The following is a 6276-nucleotide window of genomic DNA, read 5'->3' as shown; positions in this document are numbered from 1 at the left end:
TCTTCTGTAGTGTGTATAAGAATTTTATTTCTTTTGATTGATGGTTTGTGGTGTAGCAAGGTTTACATGCTGTTTATACAGCCTTCAGTGTAATGAGTCTTTCCCTGTCCTACCAGCCATCTACCAAGTAATGACACCGAAACTTATTCTTTATGAAAGCTCGACGCATAGCTTAGGCTTGTTCCTAACTAGCTCTTATAGCTTAAATTAAACCACATTTTTATTCATCTGTGTTCTATCATGTGGTTCTTTTACCTCTGTCCGATTCTGTGTGTCCTACTCTATTCCTTGTGTGGCCAACTCTTTCCCTGCCTGACTGGCTTCTCTGCTTCTCTTTTTTCCAGACTCCTCGCTATGCCTGGAAGTCTCAACTATAGCTCCTGCCTGCCTATAGGACACTTAGCTCTTTATTAAACCAGTCAGAAGGTGCCTTGTCAAAGACATTTTCAAAGTGTACAAAATTATTATTGCAGAACACATCAGTTCATATAAATTTTTGTTTCTACTCTCTGTTTTCTTTGCCCTTGTGCACACCTAGGAAAAAAATGTTGGTTCCTATGGTAAATAAATGTTCAGGTTATAACAAGTTATTATTTAAAAGAGTTGTATTGTGTGAAAATCCATATTGCCTCTTGTCCATGTTTACATCTGTATTGGTCTGAATTTTTTAAATTTAGCTCTTCTAGTTATGTGAAGTTCTGTCTCATCATGTCAATGAGTTACATTTCCCAAATAGCTAATGACCTGAATCTTTCTTTTATGGGTACAGTGGACACTTGTGTATTTTCTTTAGAGAAATTACAAAGCAAATCTGTTGCCCACTTTTAATTAAATTATTTTCTCTTGACCAATACGTTATTTATAAAAGTTTTCTTCTCTGTTTTGTTTTTGTTTATTTTCTTAATGGTGTTTTTGAAAAGAAAATGTTGTAAAAGTTTGTGTAGTCTGATGTACCCTTAATTTTTCTGCTTGTGCTTTTGGTATTTGGTGGCATATCTAGGAAATTTATATTAATGTACTATCATAGACATTTATCCCTCTAGTTCATTATTTTATGTCAGCTCTTATATTAGCACTATCATTTGATTTCAGTTACTTTCTTTATATGATTTAATGTAAAAGTAAAAATGTAATGTAAAAATAATATATAAATGTAAAACATATTACATACCAACTACAAAAAGAGTGGAATTGTCTTGACATCATCTTTAAAAATCAATAGACACCAGGTAGTGGTGACATATGCCATTAATTCCAGCACTTGAGAGGCAGAGGCAGATGGATCTCTGTGAGTTCAAAGCTAGCTTGGTCTACAGAGTGAGTTACAGAACGACCAGAACTACATAAAGAATTCCTGTCTTGAAAAAAAACAAACAAAACAATAAGATATACAAAGATTATTCTGTATTTCCATTCCATTCCATCAATCTATGAGTTTATCCTTAGGCAGGTATCACACAATTTTGATTATTGTTTTGTTCTGTCTCAGCAACTCTGGGCCGTGATTCTGACATACATAATGTCTTCCACAATAGGAATTTATCTTCTACCTCTGGGGATCAAACAAAGGCAGTAATAATAGTTTGTAATATTTGAGAGTCTCTTAGACAATGCTAAAAAACAATCCAAAAGAGTTCAGTGTTGGAATTTTTGTTAGGTGGCTCTTGGGTCTTATAGAGAGCATTGTCAGCACAGATGAGAAAACTGCATATGTAAAAGACATGCATGTTATGCTTTCTTAGGTAGTTAAAATGTTATGATTTCTTATGAATTTTTCAGACATCCTTATTGTCATTTCATCCTTCTCTCCCTAGCTTCCTTTGTCTAATAAGCATCACCCTTTTCCTGTTTACCTGATCAGATCATTTATACCCTCCTATTACTCTCTACTGTTCTCGCACACCTATCCATGCAATGGTCCCTTTTTACTCTCCTGATTTCTCTGTTACTCTAATATATGTTCACACATCTGAAGGTTTGAAGCTAGAAGCCTCTGACAAGATAATATAGTCTTTTCAGGACTCGGTTACCTCACTTAATATAACCTTTCAGAATTCCAAACATTTCCGTTAAAGCTCATGATTGCAATTTTTTTTACAGCCTATAATATTAGGTACCACATTTCCTTATTCATTTGTCAGCCTAAATACATTTAGATTGTCTCCATTTCCTAGCTATTGCAAATAGAACAGCAATGATCATGGCTGGTCTAGTATCTACAGAGGAGGATGTTGAGTCTTTTCTTATTTACAAACTGTTTACTGTCTCCTGGATTTCTTACATTTCCAGTGCATCTTTTGGTCAGCTTTTCAGCAGCCCAAAGGGAAAGATATTTTGATAGATATAACATTAAATCTGAACATAATTAGGAGACTTGTCAGTGTGGTAACAATGCTAATTGTTTTAATTGATGATCTTATGGGTTATCAAGTTATATTTATTTGCTCTCAGTGATGTCTTTAAGTCTTATACTTCTTTGCATGATGTACATATAGACCTATGCAAAGAAAGGGTTTTTTTTTGTTGTAGTACTGACTTGATAGTCTATAAATTTAGTTATCTAACCTGTAACCAAAACAAAGGTCAATTTTCTACTTTACTGTCTTAGTGCCCCTTTTCTTTCACTAGTTACGATGGTAAGATTTCCAGTGCAGCATTGAATAGAAATAATGCATTGAATAGAAGTGATGAACGACAATATCCTTGCATTGTTCCTGAACCTAGGGAGTAATCCCTGTTCTATAGTATTCATTTTGATGCCAGTTATATGCTTTCAAAGATACCCTTTTGTAGCATTAAGAAATTTCTCTTCTATTCCACATTTTTATTTTTAGAAATCATGTAAGTATACATTTTTGAGATGCTTTCTTAGTATCTACAGAGAGCATGTATGGGATTCTGTTCTGTATTCTTTTATCCTAGTGTATTGTATTGCTTTTTTTATGCTGCAACAACTTTGCTGGGATAATCTCATTCACTTTGTGTCATACTTTTTATATATGACTGGAATTGGTTTGCTAATATTTTGTTGAGGACTTTGGTGTCAGTATTAATAAGGATTATTAGTGTATATCTTGATATCCTTGTTAAGAATCTATAAATTGTTTTTAGACTATAAAATTAATTTCATTGATCCATGTATCTATCATAGGCTGTAAGAGACAGTATCTGCTTCACAGAATGGATTGGGTAGTGTCTCCTTTTCTCCTGTTCTTCCTCATTTTTGGAGGATTTTGATAAGAATTTGTATTAATTCTGTTTGAGTTATTGGGTAGAATGCCTCAGCAAATTATCCAGTTTCAGAATTTTCTTTAGTGGAAGCTTCTGGATTATAGATTCTGCACCTAATTTTAATAGGTCTATCCATATTGTCTATATCTTTTTTTAAGATCATTTCAGTAGTTAGTTTTTATTATAGGAACTTGTACATTTCCCAAGTTATCTAAATATTGTCAAATAGTTCCTCACAGTATTACCTTATAATTTTTTGTAATTTCTGGAAGAGAGATCTTCTCTCTTTTATTCATGGTAATTCTAAATAAAGTTTTGTCAGTTTTTATCATTTTCAATATCAGCTACTGTTTTAATTGATTCTTTCATTGCTTTTTAATTATATATTACATTTACATACTGACTTCAATTATATATTTCAGCTTATCTTTAGCTTCTCAGTTTTTTTGTTCACTTTAGATTTAACTTGCTTTTACTTTTGAGTATCTTGTGGTAGGAGAATTTATTGTTTTTAACTATAGACTTTTACAACTACAAATTTCTTTTATTACACTGTGCTATGTAGAGAATACATAATTCTGTTCTAACTGAAACCAGTAGCATCTAGGGGAAAACGATGAGTAGTCAGCCTAGCACAATCAAGAAGCTGCAGACCAATGAAAATCCCTTCTTCAGAGAAATGTCTGCGATTGGCCTCTGGCCTCCACACACATGTGTAGACATGTACATGTGCACCTTCTTCACACATGCACATGTGCACACACATACACATTACTGAGAACACACATGCAGACAACTATATAGATTGAATATTTCATCTGCACTATAGACGCTGCTTAATTTAGGTATACATGATTCATAATTGTCTTTCGGAGCATCATGGTGACAATGTAAAAGCCATGATCTTGTTTTGTACTAATTATAGCTGGTAGTGTGCCATAACCCATTAAAGTTGTTTTAAATTAAACCTCTGAGCACACATAGTCCTACACCTTCTTCAGGTGGTGTAGTTTCGTAACTTGAAATGTTTCACCATTGGAGTATTTACACCACACGAGTAAACAAATGCCACAGAAGAAAGACTTTTTCCTTTACAACTATTCTATAAGTACACTCCCAATTGTTAATGACTTGTTTACATTTGTCTTATTACAAGTCTAGTTTTGTTAGTTTGCTAAAGGTTTACTCTCCTTTGAGAGTAATATTTTTGCACTTGTATTTATATTTTCAAATTCCTAGGTGGTTTTTGTCAAAAGAAGTCACACTTTTTTGCTGTTAGATATACAGAATTATTAAATTCTTTAAGTTACAAGCAATCTGTACCTTCACATCAAGGTCAGAATATCTGCTGGACTAACATCTGACCAACAGTCTCATTTTCCTCTTTTCATTATCTGTGGGGATGAAATTTTAAAATGTCAGGACAGAAATTAATGTTCAGACCATCTTAACACATAAAGGTTTTAGCTGAACTAAATGGATGTATAATTATTTGTCTGCTGGCTGTTTGCTTACTTTCTTATAGTTACAAATATACAGGAACCATTTTAGAGAAAGCATAAAGTAAATATTTAAGTTGGATGTCTGGTTCTAAATTACAATCAAGTGAAAAAGTAGCCTGTATTCATACTCCTCAATTCTATTTAAGTTGACTGAAAAAGGAATATTTATTTGAAGGTTGCTCTTGTGTTCTAACCTTTATTGATAACCCTCAGCCCAACATAGACTGATGATGTCTGAGTTACAAAATGCCCCTTCAGCATTAAAAATGGAAATGCTGACTGTGTGTGTCTTTAGGACAGCTAGATTAGCAGGTGTGGCACAGCTGTAGTTCATAAGACAGTGAAGAAAGCTTTTGGATCTGAAAAAAATTGTGAATTTCTTCACATAGATATTTATGTATGGAACATTTCCTCTCCACTTGGAACTTAGGAACTTGTTTTAGGAAAGAAGATACCATCTCTAAGATGATAATGAAAAATAAATTAGAAGAACAATTTAAGTATATATTTAAATATATATTACTTTGTGAAAGAAAACATGTGATTTATATTGCATGTCCATATCTATATTATATTGGTATTTGTCCAGCTCCATAAAGCTGTATCTCCCTTTCTTTCATAAATGGTTAAAATAAGTAGTTTCTCCTAAGTGATCAGCTGAATCTATTTTTTGTGAAAAGTATCTGTGACTATATTGTAATAATTTCTATAATTATAATTTCTTAAATGTAGGATATTATTGTAGCCTCGTCTCACTTGGAACTCATTCTGTAGCTTATACTTGTCTTTAACTCAGGGTAATCTTCCGGCCTCAGGGTCCTATGTCCTAGGATTCTGGGCCTAGGCTACTATACCTGACCATTTTTCACTTTAATATTAAAGTCAAATTGCTGCACTGAAGTTTGATTTCTTGTGTTCCTTCTTTTCCTTCTGAGAATCTTGGAAGTCTTTCCCATGTTCATCACCTTTAACCTTTTTCATCCTGAAAGTATGTGTCATTATAATCCCCCTCTCAAAGAAGAGGAGTTTTAGTTACTTGACTAAGTGATAAAGCTATAATATATTGATGTGGGAGAGTCTTCTGTTTTGTGTTGATTTCATTGGTTAAAGAAACTGCTTTGGCCCTTTAATAGGACAGAAAATTAGGTAGGCAGAGTAGACAGAACAGAATGCTTGGAGAAAGAAGCCGAGTGAGGCAGTCACCATGTTTCTCCTTTCAGAGACAGACGCAGGTTAAGATCTTTCCTGGTAAGCTACCATCTCGTGGTGCTACACAGATTATTAGAAATGGGTTAATAAAGATGTGAGAGTAAGCCAATAAGAGGCTGGAACTATTGGGCCAGGCAGTGTTTAAAAGAATACAATTTGTATGTTATTTCTGGGGCTAAGCTAGCAGTGTGGGATCTGGGCAGGAACATAGCCTGCCACTCCTTACTACAATATATGGTGGAATTGGAATTTTGAACTAATACTTTTTCTTGAGGATATATATCTTAAACAATTTTTTTGGAATTTGTTTCCCATGGACCAGAATTATTTGACT

This window comes from Microtus pennsylvanicus, chromosome X (assembly GCF_037038515.1).
Source record: "Microtus pennsylvanicus isolate mMicPen1 chromosome X, mMicPen1.hap1, whole genome shotgun sequence".
NCBI classification, from domain to species: domain Eukaryota; kingdom Metazoa; phylum Chordata; class Mammalia; order Rodentia; family Cricetidae; genus Microtus; species Microtus pennsylvanicus.
The sequence above is the reverse complement of the archived record's forward strand: the minus strand, read 5'-3'. Positions refer to the sequence as shown.